A 22,213-nucleotide genomic window follows, 5' to 3' on the forward strand; every position below is an offset into this window, starting at 1 on the left:
CCTCCAACTCCTGGGCTCAAGCGATTCTCCTGCCTCAGCCCCCCAAGTAGCTGGAACCACAGGCACCCGCCACAATGCCCAGCTACTTTTTGGTTGCAGTCGTCATTGTTGTTTGGCAAGCCCGGGCTGGATTTGAACCCGCCAGCTCAGGTGTATGTGGCTGGCGCCTTAGCCGCTTGAGCCACAGGCGCCACGCCATTGACATCTTCAATAAATCAGTTGAAGGGTTCTTTGTGAAAAATTTTAAACTTTCAGTTGTGAAAATTACCAAACATAAAGAAAAGTTAGTTAAACTCCCGTATATCCATCACTCTCTTCAACTACCATCTCAGTATTGGCTGTGTCACTTCATCTATCTCCCTTGTATTCTCCCCCCTACTTTATATGGTTTTTTATACGGGTGTGTGTGTATCTGTATGTGTATTTTAAAGAAAATCTCAGTCTTCATGCCATTTTACTCCTGAACTTCATTATATAAATAATAAAACCTAAAAACAAAGTCTTTTACCTCTGCCTCTTGGAAAAATAACCAATAATATAGGAAATATGAAAAATTCTGTTCTCCAAGGATTTCTGATTGCATAATAATCCTATTCCAGCAATTCTTTATGTAACACTTATGGAACTCCTGATGAGTATTGCAACCTTCTGAAATTAAATACAGATATTTGCTTATATGTGTATTTGTGCTTTAATTGGTGGGGGTGATGATGATACCATTTGTTAAAGCATTGAAGGAATCCTGGGCTCAAGATTCTGAAGCTGAGCAAAGAATGTTCTGAGGCCCTGAATAAAATCAAAGTACTGTATGTAGAAGATGGTATGACCTTAATAAAAAAGTCTATAAAAATATACTAGCACATCATAATAGTATCTTTATAGCATAAAACTGAACTAATTCTGCTTCTAGTTCTATATTTAGTAAAGCAAGGCGATTTAGGAATGGATAAATGTTTTACACAAATTTTTGGAAAAGAATAACTAAAATTTATTTATTTATTCATTTATGTATTTAATTAGTTAGTTAGAGCTAGGCATGATAACGTTTGGGGCTCCAAGATCAAGTTACCTGTTTCTACAGTGCCTGTAAAAAAAAAAAATAGAGCTTTTCTACCTTTTTGTGTTAATGAAATGCTTTCAAATGAAGATCCTTTAGTATTGAATTGGGTTGAATACTTTGTTTAAAAAATGGATACAGTTTATCTAGAAAATCATTAAATTTGGGTTACAGTGGGAATCTAAACCTTTAAATTAAAATATGTTCTGCTGCTTTGGTCCTGCAGTGGTTTTTCCCAGTGGAGAGTCTTATGTTTAAAGCTGGTAGGTGTTCCAATCGAGGGTAAAGCTTTAGATCTCTTCAAGTGTATGACTGACAGCTGGCTCTTGGAGGTCATAAATTCTATGGTAAGATATATAGAACCTGAATTGGTAATGCCCCTTTGCCAATTTAACATGAGAGTTGGAAATTGGAAGAAGAATTTTGACGACAGCGAAAGCCACTCACTGAAGTGGGGCCTCATGGGCTATAAGTAAGAGCCACAATTCACAAAAAGATTACCAGATTTTGCCAGTACTACAGTTCCATTTCCTATTTTTGTTTTTCACTATGCTTTTTACTTGGAGTAGTGCTTGAGGGTTTTTGTTTGCTTTACCTAGAGGTAACATCAAACAAGAATCTGTGTACAGGGTTGTATTAGCCTTTATGACTTTTGCTCAGGGATTATAAATAATGCTATCAGAAATCACTAATGATTTTTATGTGACTCAAAGAGGAGTTCTTGTATTTGGAGTAATGCTTGATTTCTGTGATTGTCAGAAGTTGTTAATTCTGAATAGCCATGGTGCCCAAAGCAGATCAATGATTGTTATTCCATGATGAGTTTGGTTCTTGTCTGCTCTCTCTCTTTAACAACTAAAGAGGGGCGGTGCCTGTGGCTCAGCGGGTAGGGCGCCGGTCCCATATGCCGGAGGTGGCGGGTTCAAACCCAGCCCCGGCCAAATTAAAAAAAAAAGAAAGTATAACAACTAAAGAGGACGATTCTGATGGCATTATGGGTACTTTTCTGAACCATTCATTGGCTTTACTTTCTCAGCAGTAGTGGAAAGTGAGTTGTGCTGTGTCATCTCTTTCAGGCACATTGTCTTGCAATGAATGTAGGTAGATGACTGTGAAAAGATCAGGAATGTCTTCATATATAACACTTTCAAACATTGAGCCTAACATCACTGGAGCAGTAAAAGCAGCATTGAGCAGAGAATTACACAGTTAGCTGTTAGAAACCAGGTATTGGATTCTAGAATGAAAGATTATGTGGCTGTGGTACCATGCTAAACCAAATCAGTGTAGATTACAGGCACACGTGAAGCTTGGTGCTCATAGCTCAGTGGTTAGGGCGTCAGCCACATGCACCCGGGTTGGTGGGTTTGAACCCAGCCCGAGGCTGCCAAACAACAACAAAAAAAGTAGCCAAGTGTTATGGTGGGTTCCTGTAGTCCCAGCTACAAGGGAGACTAAGGCAAGAGAATCACTTGAACCTAAGAGTTTGAGGTTGCTGTGAGCTATGATGCTACAGCACTCTACCAAGGGCAACATAGTGAGACTCTGTCTCAAAAAAACAAAAAGAACCTTTTGGGTAGAAATTTCTTTTCTTTTTCTAAAATAACAGTCTCACTATGTCGCCCTGGGTAGAGTGCCGTGGTGTCACAGCTCATAGCAACCTCAAACTCTTGGCTTAAGCAATTCTCTTGCCTCAGTCTCCCAAGTAGCTGGGACTGCAGGCATCTGCCACAACACCCAACTATTTTTTGGTTGCAGTTGTCATTGTTGATTTTAGCAGGCCCAGGTCAGGTTTGAACCTACATGGCCGGCACACTACCCACTGAGCTACAGGCACCGCCCTTGGGTAGAGATTTCTAAAAGCAACCGTCTTGCTACTCCCTGATTAACATGTTCTTAGAAGATGAAAAGACAGTATGTGATATATACTTCTAGGGGAATTTGTCTCCTAAATACTTTAACTATATAAGGCAACTGAGAAAATGGATGCCATAAATATTATTCATTCTTTCTAATATTACTGATGCTGCTATACTATAACAAGTTATACAAACTTTGATGGCTTAAAACAGAAGAAATTAATTTTCTCAGAGTTCTAGAGACTAGAAGTCTGAAATCAGAGTCACCATGGTTCGCCTGAAGGCTCTGGGAAGGAATCCTTTTTCTCCTCTCTGTCTTTGGGTAGCTTCCCATAGTTCTTAGAGTTCCTTGGGAGCTGTAGCACTGCAGTCTTTATCTCTGTTGTCGTGTGGCCTTCTTCCCTGTGTATGCCTATGTCTCGGAGTCTAAATATAATTCTCCTTTGTCTTATGGAAGTGTCAGTTACTGGATTAAGAGCCCACATAATCTAGTATCACCTCATCTTAATTACCTATTTTTAAGTAAGATCACACTTACAGGTTCCAGCAGTTAAGACTTGAACATATTTTTTTGAGGGACACAGAAGGAAAAACACAAAACAAGTTTTTCTCCTCTTCCTTTTAGCTGTATTTTCATTCTTGATAGTTTCCTTTTTGGATATTTATTATTGTTCCAACATTTTTTCTTCCCTAAGAAAAGGAGGCATATTAAACCAGTGGACAAGGAGAATTGCATTTCAGAATGAATTTTCATGGAAAATTTATTTTAGTGATATCTACAGAACATTTGAGGGGTACTGCCATCCTGCTTGATTAAACTTTATAGTTTTGCTACATAATCCTAAACCTTCTAGAGGGTTAAAGAATATGCCTCTAGTAAAGGCCGCCTTTAAGAATGCATGAAATAGGAAGCCACCCACCAGATGCAATTTAAGGGAGCTTGCTCTCCAAATCCTTCACAGTCCCTCCTTACCCTGCCACAGGGCTTGGTTTAGAACCATTAAAAGTATATTCCTTACACTAAGTGTTCTCTCTTTCAATGAAAGATTAGTAAGAGGTGGTATGTCACATCACTGTGTAAGTGTCTGTGAATTAGTTCATCAGCTTAATACTATATTCCATGGCCTGGGGATTTTGAAGCAGAGAACAACTTATGTGAAGGACCTGAGAAAATAGAAGTACTAATGGCATCTGAGCCCTGCGCACAGAGAAAGATGAGGGAAGACTTCTACTCCATTTTCCTTTGTTGTGTGAAAATCATTTACCAAATAATTAGATAAAAGAAATACATACTTATGATAGCAGATTTCCAAATGATGAGTAGGAAGAGTGCCAGGTACAGATTTCATTGTTAGTTATATCTTTTTAATAACTTTTGCCAACTGACTTAGATTAGGTGTGAGCATGTTTGGAGACCAAGAATCTGAGATATTTCATAGCACTTGATCCAGCTTCTCAATTTTTCCCTCTCTTCTGGCCTTTAATACATCCTGGGAAAAAAAAAAAACCCAAAACAAGAAACATTTGTACAATCCTGTTGCTCTGGTCACCCCCAGATTCAGAACGACATTTTCAAAACTTAGACTCTACTTTGATCTTTCTGTGCATTTGTGGGGGGTGGGGGCTCATTCTTTCTGAAAACTGTTTCTTTGGTTGTCTTCCATGATACAGTTGGTTTCTCTTGTCCTCTTTATGCAGTCCCTTCCTCCTTGACTCCTGAGTTGGTTACTCTTCACTTCCCTAATTGGGCATTCACCAAAGCTAGGCTTTTGGTCTTTGGTTCTTCATACATTCTTCCCTTTGATAACAGGCTTTTCTACAACTTAAACAATTACCTCTGAACTTTGGTTCAAATCTTTACCTTTGATTTTCTGTCTCTCCACTCCAGTCTCGCTCAAAAGATGTCACACTGCTAGATATGCCGGATAATTCTCCTTTTATACAAGGGTGGGGGGAGCTTGAGTTTCTGGCCAGTCACACACTTTGAACGTCCTTTATTTCCGACGTCCTCTGTGCTTATAGTTGAACTTTTTATCAAAAATGCAGGTGAAGATGTATTGGATTCATCTGCTTCTGGAGTTAAAATCCTGATTAAGGCCTTTTACATGCTAACCAACCACTCCTGGGATAGGAATTCTTGATTAGGTCCTTTAAGTGCTAAGTTGCACACAGAAATACATCATGCTGTCTGTACTGGTATTTTCTCAAATTGCAACTGTGATCTCTCAATTCTGAAATCAAATCAGTGGGACCAAAATCTTTAGCCACGTTGGTGGCAAATGAGGTGGGATAGGATGGAATAGGAGTACATTGCATGTAATAAATATATATTTTTTGCTTTTTCTTTTAGTTACATGTGTATATGTCATTGGATAGTGATGTAAATGTATTTCTTACTGTGAGTTATGGAGAAAAATGGTTCAAATCAACAGTGTTTTAAGGTGAAGTAATGTACAACTAAAAATTTACCTAATTCTAGGATTATAATAGATTGGAATTTACTGGCTTATTTTGAGGGTCATTATGGTAAATGAAATGTAGCCTTTTCCATATTTCTAAAGTTACATTTTTTCTTGTACAAATTTGTCAGCCAAGATGGTAATGGAAAAAGAAAAAGTTTTGTTGAAAAGCAGATCCTAAGCTAAGCATTTCATCAACAACAGACCATTTTCTGGAATTGTTAAAAAAAAAAATAATCACTGCTATGATAAAAGCTTTCATGGTAATACACAGACTCCCTAAATCTTCAGAACAACAGCAGAATAAGATGTGATATGATGACCACGGTAGTAATGACTCCAAGTGCCAAATTAGCAGTATTTAAGTCATGCTGTTACTTTGCAAAGATACTTAAATATGGTTAAAATACCCTTGGCATTAGGGATGTTAGATTAAAGGCCTTAGCACCTGTCCTGGTCTTCCTTTTTTTTTTTTTTTAACAAATGTTACTTTTCTGATTAACTTGTAATAATTCCCAAGCTTTGCTGTCTCTGGGTGTTCAGATGTTTCTAATATAGAGAGGAGTTGCTATCTTCTTTACCCTCAAACTGTGCTCTGTTTGTTGTTCAACCTCGGAAGTGATCATTTGTCAACATGGGGTCCTTACCAGATCTGCCTTAGGCCCAACACATCAGTACTTACAGTGGAAGCCACTGCAAATGCAGGGAAGTACCTCATCAAATCACTTAGGCAGGATGGGGCGCCATGGCTCACACCTATAATCTTAGCACTTTGGGAGGCTGAGGTGGGTGGATCTCTTGAGCTTAGGAGACTAGCCTGAACAAAAGCAAGACCATTCTCTACTACAATAGAAAAATTAGCTAAGAGTCATGGCAGGCAGCTATTGGCCCAGCTACTAAAGAGGCTGAGACAAGAGGATCTCTTAAGCCCAGGAGACTGAAGTTGCTGTGAGCTATGGTGCCATGGGCAACAGAGCAAGACAAAAACAAACAACAACAAAAAAAAGAATTACCAAATTGAGAAGCAAGAATCCAGTATACTCAATTCTAATACGAAGGCAGTAGATGATCTAATATAAGGTGGAGGTAAGGGAATGAGGGAGAGGGGAGGAAGGAGGTGGATGGGGGTCGCAGTATATGGCACACCTCTTGGGGGCAGGACACAATTATAAGAGGGACTTTACCTAACAAATGCAATCATCGTAACCTAATAGTTTGTGCCCCGAGTGAATTCCAAACAATAAAAATCACCTAGGAAGCTTTTAATAAGTTGTGGATGTTGTTTGACAATTTGTGTTTTACTACATAGTAGACCTGAAGACATTATTCCACTTACCTGATGAGTATAGGCTTGAGAGAGTCCAAATTAGATTATGAGCTGGAGACATGCTCTTTTCCCTTAATAGTGTGGCCGCTGTGTTTGCTATACCTTCTGAGAGATGTTAGGCACTGAATAAATATTTGTTAGATGAATGAATGAATCACTCATTTTGTTAACATTTATTTCTCTTGCAGCACTTACTCAGCTGATTTGAGCTTCCTAGCACCAAAACAGTGGCGAAACTCTCTTTCCTCTCTCTCTTGCTCAGGTCTGTAGAAGCCCAAGGGACTTCTGCCGCTCTCCTCAATTAAGAGATTTCAAAAATGGCAGTCAGGCTTGAATGTGTGCTGATGAAATACCTACTACTGGTGGGTCTGAGCGTATAGATACAAGAACAAATAAAATATTTTTAAAGCATTTACATGGGCTCCTTAAGCATTTACATGGAGGCAGCTGCTTAAGGAGTCTATGATTAAAAAGTAGAACTACTATGAAACTTACAGTTTTCTAGCCTGCATGGACTTAAATTATATACATTTTAAGTTCATAATGTCACTTAGTTTCAAGTATCTGCTAAATGTAAGCTTTTTGAGGGCAGGATCTGGGTTTAATCATATTTGTCACCTTCATGCATCTGACATAGTCTGTGGCAATGGTGGGATCCCAGTAAATGAAGTGATAAATGGGTCAGGTTCCAGAGCAGCTCCATAAATGCTTGTTGAGTTTCCTCTTTTAAAAAATGAAGGAATTGGACTAGAAAACTTTGAAAAGAAGTTCCTTCTATTGCTTAACTTTTTGTGGTCCTGTAATCTTAAGATCTCAGTGACATTATGTTATATATATATATATATATATAAAAATTTAAGTCCACATACAGCTTTTTTATATGTGTATTGGAAATAAGTCAGGAGATAAGTACTTATTAACAATGCCAGATAATCTGTCAGTGACTGTTTCTTATATCTGTATTGTAAGGAAAAAGGATATTCATACTTATAACTCTCAAGAGAGATCTTTGGTTTTTATAGTATTTTTCACCACCTACACTAGAACCACCTGTAAAGAGGCAAGAATATTCACTATGGGCCAGGTGTGGTGGCTCACAGCTGTAATCTTAGGTTGCTTGAGGCCAGAAGTTTGAGACAAGCCTGGGCAACATGGTAAGACCATGTCTCCACAAAACTAAAGGGAGGCTGAGGCAGGAGGATTGCTTGAACTCAAAAGTTTGAAACCAGCCTAAGCAAGCCCGAGACCCTGTCTCTGTTAAAAATAGAAGAATTAGCCGAGTGTTGTGGCAGGTATCTGGAGTCTTAACCTACTTGCGCAGTTGAAGCAGAAGGAGCACTTGAACCCAAGATTTGAGGTTGCTGTGAGCTAGGCTGATGCCACAGCCCTCTAGCCTAGGCAGCAGAGTGAGGCTGTGTCCAAAAAAATATGAGGGTTGGGGGGAATATTCACAAAAGGTTGAATCATGCTATATCTGCAGATTACATATACTTGAAGGTTTAGTTTCTTTATTTTCTTTTTATGGAACATGATATTTCTTATATGTATCAAAACTCTTACTGAACAATGAGTTCTGGGTTGCAAAAGAGGATTTTTTATTTATTTATTTATTTTTGCACCTGTCTATAAGTCAAAGGTTTATTTTAAATACTGCCTCTTTAAAGAAACCTTTGCATGATACTCCACTTCTCTTTAGGAAAGGACTGATCTTTAAATGTATAGATTTCTGCCTTTGTAATTAGTTCCATAGAACCCTAGTTAGGTGTTGCCTGCTCAGGAACAGAATAAACTTGAGGAAGATACAAATAACTGTTTTCAGACATGTAAAAAAGGTCATATTGGCAGGCCACAGTGACTCATCCTTGTAATCAGTCACTTTGAGGTGGGAGGATTGCTTGAGGCCAGAAGTTTGAGACAAGCCTGAACATAGTAAGACCATGTCTCCACAAAACTAAAAAAAAAAAAAAAAAAAATTAGCCAGCTGTGGCAGTTAGCACCTATCAGCTTAACTACTCAGAATGCTAAAGTGAGAGAATTGCTTGAACCCAGAAGGTTGGGGTCGCAGTGAGCTACTTAGTGCCTACTGCACTGCAGCCAGGGGTACAGAGTGAGAACCTGTCTCAAAAAAGAAAAAAAGCCACTTGGATCATATAGAAGAGATAGCATTCTTTTTCCTTTTCTTTTCAAATACATAAAGACAAAGGTTAAAAGAAGCAAAATTTTAGTTTTTACTTTAGTATTTGGGGGAATTCTTCTGTCTTTATAACGTGTACTATTAAATATATGAACTTCTCATAAGGATTGTCATGTAGGGTGTTTATTAGCTTGGAGATCGGCTAAATCATGATTGAGAATCCTAATTCTTGTCTTTTTTCTTCTTCTTTTGATACAGAGTCTCACGTTGTTGTCCTCAGTTGAGTGCTATGGTGTCATAGCTCACAGCAACCTCAAACTCTTGGGTTCAAGTGATCCTCTTGCCTCAACCTTCCTCGTAGCTGGGACTGCAGGCACCTGCCACAATGCCTGGCTATTTTGGGGAGATGGAGTCTTGCTCTTCTTGCACTTGCTAGGCTAGTCTCAACTCATGAGCTCGAGCAGTCTGTCTGTCTCAGCCTTCAGAGTGCTAAGGATTATATGTGCCATCCAGCCTGAGAATCCTAATTCTTGAGTGTAACAATACATTTTAGTGTATCCTTGCAATAAGTACAAACTCTTACATAATTCTGTAATGGCTTGTGTTTATTATAGTCTATCACTACATGGCTTAGGAAATAAGTCTTATACTTATTCAGAAGGTGAAATGTAACAGGAATAAATGCAAGGCACCAAATTTGGCTTTTCCAAATGATGGCACAGTTATTGAATTACAGAAATATGTTATAATATGGCAGATTTGTTTACCAGTGTTGGCCTAAGACTGGAAGATTTGTCAGTCAGTGAGCCAAAACATCATTGAGGCTTCCAGAAAACCTAGTAAGTTGTTATGTGGTATGAATGAATGAATGAACAATTCAAAAAAATATAAATATGTGTTTATATTTAGCATCAAGAGAGATTAAGTAGAAGTGTGTACTTGATGTTGAACAGACTACATCAGAGTTGTAGGTTCCTTAAGAGATTTTCTTCAGGAAATAATTATTTTACTTTAAAAGAGCACTGATAGAACATATGGAGCAAGAGAGTGGGGCGGTAAGAAGACCATTTTAGATAGCATGAGCAGGTAGGTTCTGTCTGAGAGATGACACTGGAATGATGGAGACAGTGGTGAACTGAAGCAGAAGGAAGAATCTACTCTGCCATTTCCCAGCTACAGCTCACTATCACCAGTCTAGTGTTTTTAAAGAGAAGCCAAGAATATGTGCTTCTTCATTAAATTTTTAAAATAACCGGGCAAGTAAACAAGCAAGCACGTCTGAGGACTAGGTGTTCTCTGTGAGTCTGTGACCCCTGTCATGGTGTCTTCTGAGTCTTCATCTCTATGCAGGAATAAAAAAAAAAAAAGACTGAAGAAACCGGAGACAAGTGCTTCAAATACTTGTGGGTTATCAGGTGGAAGACAGATTTGATGTGTTCTATTTTTAGAAGGAAGAACAAAAACTAGTGACTGAAAGCTGCAGGAAAGCAGATTTTCACTCAAGCAAGCATTAACAATCAGAACAGACTAGAAATAGAATAGTATAGGCTGTTAGCTTGGAAATTTTTCTGTTTTTAGGAGGCAAAGTTCAAGCCAATGTTGGATGATGAGTTGTCAAGAGTATCTAGTGAAGGAGGTAGACAAGATGACATTTCAAGTTCCTTTCTATCTTGAGATTCTAGCATCACCAGGATCTAGGTCTCTCTTGAGCTGTTCTCCAAATCTTCACCTTTATGTGCACAAGCGGGTTAATATCCTCCCATACTGGGAAAATCAGTACATCATTCTTAAAGGCTTGGTTTTTCAGTATTTCTACTTACATATATCAAAGGCTCGTTAGTTTGCAGTTCTTAAAAATTTTCTTTGTGGGTGGCACCTGTGGCTCAAAGGAGTAGGGCGCCAGCCCCATATGCCAGAGGTGGCAGGTTCAAACCCAGCACTGGCCAAAAACTGCAAAAAAAAAAAAATAAAAAAAAATTCTTTGCATGTTAAGGAATCATAACATTCAAAACCAGAGCTTTAGAGCTTGATGCTGTAATTTTAGTCTCCTAACCACCTATAGAGCAGTTGGATATTGACAGCTGGGGTGCTTAAACTAAAGCTAGTTTATTCAAATTACTAACACTGTAACTCTTGAAGTTCTAATATATTAGCAATGCATAGTCAAGTGGCCTAAGTAAGTTTTTTTCAATCCTTCCTAATAGTAAGGATTCTAAGATTAAAATACAGGAAATTCATTTCTTTCGTTTGGATTAATGAACATCCTTTTATGAATGGTGTGCAAATTGTACCACTGCTGAAAATTTCCTTACTATAGGTAAAGCACTTCATTTAAGAATGAAAAGGCAAACAGAGCAAATATTGTGTAAGAGGCTCATATAAAATATATAAAAATAATGTCAGTTTGATTTTGGTTAGTGCTAAGGTACTGTAATAGCTATAAGAAAGTAAATTAATAGAGAAGTTTAGAGAAGTATGATTGTGAATTTTATATAAATAAAGCAGTTTGCTTATAATTGGCATGGCAGAATTTATTTTACCTCAATGATTTGCTAAGTACACTAAGTCAAGTAATTTTTTTTTTTTTTTTTTTTGAGACAGAGTCTCAGTTGCCCCGAGTAGAGTGCAGCGGCGTCATAGCTCACAGCAACCCTCAACTGTTGGGCTTGAGCAGTCTTCTTGCCTCAGCTTCCCAAGTAGCTGGGACTATAGGCACTCGCCACAGTGCCCAGATAGTTTTTCTGTTTTTAGTAGAGACAGGGTCTCACACTTGTTCAGGCTGGTCTCGAACTCTGAGCACAAGCTATCCACCCACCTTGGCTTCTTAAAGTACTGGGATTACTCTAGTGAGCCACTGCACCCGGCCTAAGCCAAGTAATTTTTAAGTTGGTATTTACTTAAATCCTTACTCTGTGTAATGTCATCAGTTCTTTCAGTAGTAATAAATAGATTATTAAAGTGAAAATGAGTAATTGTTTCATCCTTTTCTACTTTACCATGTTTGTAACATTTGTGGAAAACTTAAAATCGAATCAACATGGGAAAATAGTATATAATACTTGCCCCATCATAGCTATAACCCTTCCTTGCCTCAGATTTTAAAGCAAATTCTATCAAGTCATGTTTTTATAAATAGTTCAGTATGTATCCCTATCAGTAAGAACTAATTCTTTTTTTCTTTCAGTATAAGCCTAGTACCATTAAAACAGTTACTTTTTAGTTGGGGATAACAAGTAGGGGCTACTGGAATCTGTTCTGATGACATCAAGTATACCCAGATTCCTGTCTCCCTAGTCTCTTGTCTTTAAAAAGAGGAGATTGAACTAAATTGTCCCCCAAATCACATCTATCTCTAAAATTTGTAATTTAAAAAATGAGAAAATATTCAGTTTCCAATTCAGCACATAAGGAACCTGGAAGTCATCATTTCATCAACAAGTAAATAGCTGAGTATGGTGGCTCACACCTGTAATCCTAGCACTTTGGGAGGTGGAAGCGGGTGGATTGCCTGCATTCATGAGTTCGAAGATAGCGTGAGCAAAAGCAAGATCTCTTCTCTACTAAAAAACAAAAAATAATAATAATAGAGAAACTGAGGCAAGAGGTTTGCTTGAGCTCAAGAAGAGTTGGAGGTTGCTGTGAGCTATGATGATGCCATGGCACTCTACCCAGAGCAACAGCTTGAGACTGTCTCAAAACAAAAAAATAAACAACAAAAAACTAAAAAACCTGAAAAATTAATAAATCTTCTTAGATCTGTCACAGAAGCAAGGTTATAGATAGACCACTACCCTCCAAATTGAAGAGAGAGACAGACAATACAAAGAATCATAACTTAGAGGAGCAGAAACCTGCATGGGAAATCAGTGCCAGGGAAGGAAAACCTGAACGGTAATTGACAGATCACCGCGGCTCAGACCACTTTTGTGAGTTTTTCCTCTGAGAGCTCAATCAGATTCTCACAATGAATGTCTCAGAAAAATCCTCTTGGGCTTCTGGTAGAGGGAGAGGGAAAGGAACCATTTTAAAAGACACCAGAACAGTTTATTCTTAGTAATGCCTGCCCTAACAGAAACTGTTCTGCAAGAGCTTAAATAATTGGGGTTTTGTTAGAGGGAAGGGAAATACCCAACTCCAGCCCACTCTAGCCACCCAGGTTGGAGGGAGACTGAGAAGCATTTGTGAAGTTCACAATTCAGAGGCACAGGCCCACCCAAAGACCAAGACCTAATCATGGGACTCCAAAATGCTCCCTCCCCAGGTTCCTTACCACCACATTATTAAAGGCCTATTCACAGCAGTTACTTTTACCCCGTACCTAACGTCCAGCTCTCAAGAAAGAAATTACAACACATACTAAAAAGCCAACAATATAATTTGAAGAGACAGAGTAAGTAACAGAATCAGATTTAGATAAGAACAGGAATTTAAAACAACTGATTGAAATGCTAAGAGCTCTAGGGATAAAGTGGATGGTATACAAGAGCAGATGTCCAGTGTAAGCAGACGGAGGAAAATTCTAAGAAAAAAATAAAGAAATGATAGAGATGAAAAACACTAATAGAAATGAAGAATGCCTTTGATGGGCTCTTTAGTAGACATCACACAGCTGAGGAAAGAATCTGAAGCTTTAGGATATGTCAGTCGAAAGTTCCAAAATGGAGAAACAAAGAGAAAGAAGACTGAAATAAGTTACACAGAATATCCAAGAACTATGTGATAGCTACAAACATAGCATATGCATGATGGGAATACCAGAAGGAAAAGAAAGAAAGGAACAGAAAAAATATTTGAAACAAAACAACATTTCCCTCAATCTCAATTAATGTGAGATACTAAACCATAGATCTAGGTAGCCCAGAAAATACTAGGCAGGATAAATTAAAAAAAAAAACTATGCATAGGTATCTCATATTCAAATTGCAGAAAATCCAAGATAAAAACTCTAGAAAGAAGCCAGTGTGAGAAAAGAAAACAGAAGCATTATATCTAACTTTTCCTCAGAAACTATGCAAATAAGAAGGGAGTGGAGTGAAATATTTAAAGTGTTGAGAGAAAAACAGCCAGCCTAAAATTCTGTACCCTGCGAAGTTATTCTTCAGAAGTGAAGGAGAAATAAATTCTTTGCAGGTGAACAAAATTGGGAAAATTTGTTGCCAGCAGATCTGCCTTGTTATAAATGTTATAAGAAGGTCTTCAGAGAGAAGGAAAATGATATATCAGATATATATATAGATATATATAGATATTGAACAGCCCTAGACATGGAGTAAATATAGGTAAAATTTTTAAAAATGTTTATTTTTAATTGATTTAACAGATCAGTTTTTACAACATAATAGCAATGATCTATTGGATACACATCTATATGCTTACATATAAATGAAATAAATGATAAAAATGCAAGGGATGAGAGAAAGGAATTAAGATTATTTTGTTATGATAAGGTGCTTGTATTACCTATGAAGTGGTATATATATTTGTTCAAAATATATTTATTTGTAGGTGGACATGGATTAGATGTCAATATATTTTGCAAACTCTAGGACAACCATTTAAAAAAGCATAAAAGGGAAGTAAAACTGAAAAACTAAGAAAATGGAGTCATATGAAATGCCAATTAAAACTGCAAAAGGCAAGGACAGGCGTGATGGCTCACACCTGTAATCCTAGTACTCTGGGAGGTTGAGGCAGGCGGATAGCTTGAGCAAGAGTGAGATCCATGTCTAAAAAACTAGCCATCCTTGTGGCAGATTCCATAGTCCCAGCTACTCAGGAGGCTGAGGCAAGTGAATCGCTGATTGAAATGCTAAGAGCTCTAGGGATAAACTGGAGCCCAGGAGTTTGAGTTTGCTATGAGCTGTGACACTAGGGCACTTTATGCAGGCACTTTAGACTCTGTCTAAATAAAAGAACAAACAAACTGCAAAAGGCAGCATGAGAAAGACAAAAATATATTTGGAACAAAGGAAAAGGGCAACAAAAAGAAAATAGTAACTGATGTAGTACATACTCTGACTATATCAATAATTACTTTTCAAGGCAATAGCCTGAATATATCAATAACAATTAGATTCAGTACAAATCAGAAGCAAGACCCAGCTATATGTTTTTTATAAGAAATCCACTTTAAATATAAAAACACAGGTATATTAAAAGTAAATAACTGGAGAAAGGTAAATTATACTAATACTAACTAAAAGGAAATAAGAATGCCTATATTGATTTCACAAGTACGCAGACTTTACAACAAGGGACGTTATCAGGGATAAAGAGGGTCATTACATAATGATAAAAGGATCAATTCTTCAAGAAGACACACTTAACATGTACCTAACAACAGATCATCAAAATAAGTGAGACTTTTAGAAATACAAGGAGAAATAGATAAATTTACTGTTAAAGTTGAGTATTTCAATAACGTATCAGAAATTGACAGATCCAGCAGGCCAAAAATTCATAAGGACATAGATGCTGAACTTAACAGCACCATCAGTCAACTGAATATCATTGAAATCTATCAACTCTATCCAATTACAGCACAGTAGACATTCTTCTCAAGCTCACTTGAAAACATTCACGAAGGTAGACCTTTTCCTGGACCATAAAACACACCCTAACTTAAGAGAATCGAGTTCATACAGTGTCTGCTGTCACACCACAGTGGAATTAAACTAGAAATCAATAACAGAAAGATAGCTGGAAAATCCCAAAATACATGGAGATTAAACAACGTGACTATAATTAATATATGGGTCAAACAAGAAATCTTAAATTTGAAAATATTTTGAACTGAGTGAAAATGAAAACATGAAATTTGTGGGACGCAGTAAAAGCAGTGCTTAAAAGGAAATTTATATCAGTAACACTGAATGCATAGACTACAAAAGAAGATCTAAAATTAATAATCTAAGCTTTCATCTTAGAAAACTAGAAAAAGAGGAGCACATTAAATCCAAAGTAAGCAGATGAAAACAAATAATAAAAATTAGAGCAGAAATCTATGGAATTGAAAACAGGAAATCAGAGAAAACCTAAAGGTCATTCTCAGAAAAGATCAGTAAGGGCCAGGTGTGCTGGCTCACACCTGTCATCTTAGTACTCTGGGAGGCTGAGGCAGGATGATTGCTTGAACTCAGGAGTTTGAGACCAGCCTGAGCAAAGCGAAACCCCCTCCCCCTCTCTTCCCCCCAAAAAGAGAGAAAATTCACAAGGCTGAGGCAGGAGGATTACCTAAATTCAGGAGTTTGCTGTCAGCTAGGCTGATGCCATGTCCTTCTAGCCTGGGCAGACCCTGTTAAGACTCTATTACAAAAAAATAAAAATAAATAATCAGTAAAATCAAGCCTCTCAGAGAGGACACAATTACTAACATTGGAAATTCGGCCAGACACAGTCGCTCACACCTGTAATCCCAGCACTTTGTGAGGCCGAGGTGAGAGGATTGCTTAAGGTCAGGAGTTTGAGACCTGCCTGAGCAAGAGCAAGACCCCAGCTTTACAAAAAAATAGAAAATTAGTCAGACATGGTGGTGTTTACTGGTAATCCCAGTCACTTGGCAGTCTGAGGCTAAAGGATCACTTGAGTCCAAGAGTTTGAGGTTGCAGTGAGCTGTAACGATGCCACTACACTCTTGCCTGGGCAACAGAGTAAGACCTTATCTCTCCTCCTGCCCCCACCCTCCACCCCTCCCAAAAAGGAACGAGAAACTTCACTACAAATCCATGAACGTTACAAGGATAAGAAAGGAATAGTGTGAACAACTCTATGCCCCAGAATTTAATAGCCAATGTAAAATGGACAAATTTCTTAAAAGACACAATCTGCTAAAATTTACACAAGAAAAAATACACACTCTAGCCCTATGTGTATTGAAAAAATTAAATAAATAAGTAATGACATTCTAAAACAGCACCAGGTCCAGTTTGATTCACAAGTGAATTCTATTAAACATTTAAACCTCAGTTTCATTCAGAGGCTCTGTTGACCTTTGTATTATGGTCCCCTTCCTTCGGAGCACTCCCCTTGCTTTGTAGCACTTCTTCTAAGATGAGTTCGCGGAACTCAGACCTTGTATGACCATAACTCTGATGGCCATTCCAGAAAAAGAGTTCCAAAATTGCTTTGAAAGGTGGACTAGGTGCTGACGTTGGTGCTTAACTTCCCAGGGGGAGTACCTAAGTGTGACCGTAGTAATAGTCTGCACTTTTTCTAGGATGAATTCATGAATTTAATGTCTGACCTCCAAGAAGTGAGGATCTGCCTGGAGCACATTCACAGTAGATAGGAGGAGGAATTCATTCTGGAAAGTCTAGGTTTTGAGATTCCGGCCGCTTGAATGATGAACTAAAGCAGTATATGTAGTGCTTAAGAACATAGACTCCAGATGCAGACTACCTGAGCTTCAACCTTATCTCTAGCACCTTCTAGCTATTGATGGAGGGCAGTTACTTACCTTCTCTGACCTGTCCCTCATGTGTCAGATGGGGATAGTGAGACCACTTATTTTATAGAGTGATTAGGAGGATTAAGACTTCATCCATGTAAAGTCTTTAGAACAGTGCCTGGCCCACATTAAGCACTTAATAAGTATTAACTATTCTTGATGGAGATGGTGGTGTTTACTTCATTCTGTAGGTTTGCAAACTTCTGTATACATAAGAATCCAGTAGGGAGTTTGTGAAATGCTGGCTCTTACTGCTAGAGCTTTTGACTGAGTGTAGATCTGGCCTATGCATCTTAACAAATACATGGGTGATTCTGCTGCAGGTAGCCCACGCACACCCTTACTTTGAGAAGTAGAAGATAGGAAAGAGTCAATGGGAATTTTACAACAGTAGAGTGAGATGGGATAAGTAATCTGTTTAGAAAATTAATCTAGTATCTTTACAGGAAATTGGAAATTGGAGAGTACAAGTAAAAAGTTGGAGAGAGATGAGTGCTTCAGATATGACAAAGGAAATTTTGGCAGGCATTGGCACACAAAAAAAGCACTTTATTATTTTGAGCCTACATGACTTAAACCCCACGTAGGGCTGTTGAGAAATTCTTACCTGCACAGTTTCTCCAAGGAGAAAGCATGGTCACAGTAGGCTACTTAAAACAGTGGTTTTCAATGTTCCTAATGCCTCCTAATGCCATGCCTCCCCCCCACCCCCTTTTTTTTTTGAGAGACAGAGTCACACTTTGTCACCCTCAGTAGAGTGCTGTGGCATCACAGCTCATGGCAACCTTCAGCTCCTGGGGTTAGGCAATTCTCTTGCCTCAGCCTCCCGAGTAGCTGGGACTACAGGTGCCCGTCACAACACCCAGCTATTTTTTGTTGCAGTTTGGCCAGGGCCAGGTTCGAACCCGCCACCCTTGGTATATGGGGCTGGCGTCCTACTTACTTAGCCACAGGTGCCACCCAGCCGCGACCCTTTAATACAGTTCCTCATGTTGTGGTGACCCCCAACCATAAAATTATTTTCGTTGTTACTTCATAACTGTAATTTTGCTTCTGTTATGAATCGTAATGTAAATATCTGATGTGCAGGATGTATTTTCATTGTTACAAAGGGGTCACAACCCACAGGTTGAGAGTTGCTGGATTAAAGGAATGATTGCCATCAGCTGGCCTTCCAGCTTCTCAGGAGAATTTCTTTTTTTTTTTTTGAGACAGAGCCTCAAGCTGTTACCCTGGGTAGAGTGCTGTGACATCACAGCTCACAGCAACCTCCAAGTACTGGGCTCAAGCGATTCTCCTGCCTCTGCCTCCCAATTAGCTGGGATTACAGGCGCCTGCCACAATGCCTGGCTATTTTTTCGTTGTAACCGTCGTTGTTTGGTGGGCCCAGGCTGGATTCGAACCCGCCAGCTCAGGTGCATATAGCTGAGTTTGTTTTAGCTACTTGAGCCACAGACACCGAGCCACAGGAGAATGTCTTGAGTACGATATACTGTACTTACTATTTCTGATGTAGCTTTAGATCTCCTATTTAATAATACAAAGTAGAGCTTTGCAGTGAGAATAAAATGGTGTTAACAGGTGTTTTTAGTCTGAAAGCCATTTTATTTGTATTAACCACTGTGTGATAGAAATATCTTTCTGTCCTCAAATACTATTCATTTGAATTACTAACCACTGAGAGCTGGAGGTCAGGGGGCTGAGTTTGGTTGTCATCATAAATAATGACATACGGAAATGTAACTATGCATAGTTAATGAAACTAAAGCCTCAATGTTTAGGGACTAAAATTAATTCAAAATATTTTCAGGAAGAATGTGGCCAAGTTGGCCCACACACTATATTACAAGCTGATAAACAGTAATCAGAAGATTATGTTGTAAATTTACTAAATAAGCTCTTGTAAACAATCTATTATATGAAACTACCTTTAATGATTTAGATGAAAAGCATGTAGGCAAACACTACTAATCATAGTCACATGATAATGTACAACTTTCAATCCAGAAGATTTGGATAAATGTTCTGCAGCTATACCCAGAAATCAACTTTTCAGTAATTTCTGCAAAGCATTTTCTGTATTTTATCAACTATAGTAATTATATCGCAAGCAGTGTCAAATTCTGAAATGGTATATATATAGAGAAAAAAGTAACACCTTTGCCTTTCTTAATTCTGATTATCCTAATTTGGGATAAATAGTTCCTTCTTAATTAGTTAATGCTTTGAGATTGTGGGCTAAAAGGTGCCATAAAGTGCAAATTACTGTTCATTTCTGTGAACATTCTTCATGTTTAATAGGCAGAAGGTGGAATGAAAGAGCCAAAAATTATAACAGATAGTAGCACAATATAAAAGTAAATTTCTAAAAACGGTTATTACAGTAGATTTGAAACAAATTTTTTACATCAGTTGAGATAATTTTAATTTTTTTATATTTAGAAGATTTTTATTATACAAAGGCATATGTCAGTTTTACCTTTTTATTGATAAACTGCTGATGTAAATCTCTACAACTCTTAACATTTTTTTCTCTTTACTTTTTTGTCTCAACAAGGTAGTACTTGAGAATGTTGTTTACTGTTACTTTTCCAATTGATTAGTAGTTTTCTTAATTTTGAATATTTCATATTTTCATATTAAGTTCAGGATTATTTAATTGAACTTTTAAAAGTATTCTCTTCCAGTAGAGATGTGTTTATATTGTGGGATCATTTCCAGATAGCAGTAAAACACAGACTACTTTTCTGTTATCTTTTCTTGAATTCGATAATGAAATTAACAATAAACAAATGTTAATAGGCTATTAGTAACATCAATGTAATTAACATTAATGTATAAGACATATTAATATTAACATAATTATATAACATGTTGTAACATAACATTAATATAACCAATCTATGTGTGGTCCTATGTCACACTTGGATATCATGATAAAAAGATTCTCAATTATACTCCAGCCAAATATAATAAACACTTTCAGTTTTTTTTTAGACAAAGTCTCACTAAACAGTCATTCAACATCCCAGTCACTTCAGCAAATTTCAGCAAATCAGATTGTTTATTTTTCTGTGATTTCTCCCACCTCTTGCCTTTATATACTGTATGTATGATTTTTTTTTTTTTTTTTTTTGCGACAGAGTCTCATTATGTTGCCCTCAGTAGAGTGCTGTTACATCACAGCTCACAGCAACCTCAAACTCTTGGGCTCACGTGATTCTCTTGCCTCAACCTCCCTAGTATCTGAGACTACAGGCGCCCCTTCCACAATGCCCAGCTATTTTTAGAGATGGGGTCTCACTCTTGTTCAGGCTGGTCTTGAATCCATGAGCTCAGGCAATCCACCCACCTTGGTGTCCCAGAGTGCTAGGATTACAGGTGTAAGCTAAACTTTCAGCTTTTGATGCCTATAGCACATATTCTCTATTCACATATGTCATCAGTTGTTAATGAAAGTAAAAGAGAAATATCATTTTTTGGTGGAATAATTGTACCCACATATTTATTCATTCAACAAATACGATACTAAATGTCAGTTCCCATATGCAGGCACTATTTTGGGCACTTGGGATACTGCAGTGTGCCAGAGTCCTGTTTTCCTGAGTGTATCATTTCTCCAACTGAATTGCTTATATTATCTATTTGTTCCTCCATAAAGAATTAGACTAACTTCATGATAATAAACAAGTATCATAAGTTGACACCTTAAAAAGCAAACAAACAAACCAAAAAAAAAAAAACGCTGAACCAGGCATGTAATCCTAGCATACTGAAAGATTTGTAGCAGGTGGATTGCTTGAGCTTAGGAATTCGAAACCAGCCTGAGCAAGATCAAGACTCCATCTCTGCTAAAAATAGAAAAACTGGCTGAGCCTTGTGTTGGGTGCCTGTAGTCCCAGTTATTTGTGAGACTGAGGCAGGAGGATCTCCTGAGCCCAGGAGTTTGAGGTTGCAATGAGCTGTGTTCTGGCACTCTAACCAGGGTGACACTGTGAGACTCTGTGTCCAAACAAACAAACAACAACACCACACTGAAAATTAACTCCTATTATATGTCAGCCTAGAATCTTATTTTATGTGTGGTTGTAGATAATTGGTGTTAGAGTTCGTAAGTATTTAATGAAGTATTTTACTGCAGATGAATGCTCTGGATCAGTGTCAACTGTGAATGTATAAGATAATTTTGAGCATAGTTGGTACTATGAATTGGTTGTTTTTCATTTAATTTTATTTATGTGGGCTGATGACAACTTATTGGCTATATTTAACCAGAATGTGTGATGTATAAATGTTGAAAATACTAGACAATATTAAGGAATCAAGAAAACAGCTTGTCTTTAAAGCTTTTTTTTTAAAAAACACTGAGGGGGGGTAAGCAGAAAGAGGGACGGAGGGAGGGGGGTGGGGCCTTGGTGTGTATCACACTTTATGGGGGCAAGACACGATTGCAAGAGGGACGTTACCTAACAAATGGAATCAGTGTAACCTGGCTTATTGTACCCTCAATGAATCCCCAACAATAAAAAATAAAAACACTGAGCCAAGTTTTGGGTTTAATACTATGAAGCTGTTCAGCCCAAGGGAAAGACAGATTTAACAGGATGAGAGTAGGGGCGGCGCCTGTGGCTCAGTGAGTAGGGCACCGGCCCCATATACCGAGGGTGGTGGGTTCAAACCCGGCCCCGGCCAAACTGCAACCAAAAAATAGCTGGGTGTTGTGGCAGGCGCCTGTAGTCCCCGCTACTTGGGAGGCTGAGGCAAGAGAATCGCTTAAGCCCAGGAGTTGGAGGTTGCTGTGAGCTGTGTTATGCCTTGGCACTCCACCTAGGGCCGTAAAGTGAAACTCTGTCTCTACAAAAAAAAAAAAAAAAAAAACAGGATGAGAGTAAATGAAAAAGGTGTCCTATCAGTGGTCTCCTTTTATAAAT

The 22,213-nt window shown here is 38.0% G+C and overlaps 1 protein-coding gene and 1 pseudogene across 2 annotated transcripts in view; one reads left to right on the forward strand and one right to left on the reverse strand.

Moving 5' to 3' along the window:
• The window catches only part of UBE2E2 (ubiquitin conjugating enzyme E2 E2), a 423,851-nt gene that overhangs the window by 211,342 nt on the left and 190,296 nt on the right, over positions 1–22,213 (forward strand). The window lies entirely within an intron of this gene.
• On the reverse strand, positions 8,230–8,308 carry LOC128593043 (uncharacterized; annotated as a pseudogene).

Source organism: Nycticebus coucang, chromosome 8 (assembly GCF_027406575.1).
Source record: "Nycticebus coucang isolate mNycCou1 chromosome 8, mNycCou1.pri, whole genome shotgun sequence".
Lineage (NCBI taxonomy): Eukaryota > Metazoa > Chordata > Mammalia > Primates > Lorisidae > Nycticebus > Nycticebus coucang.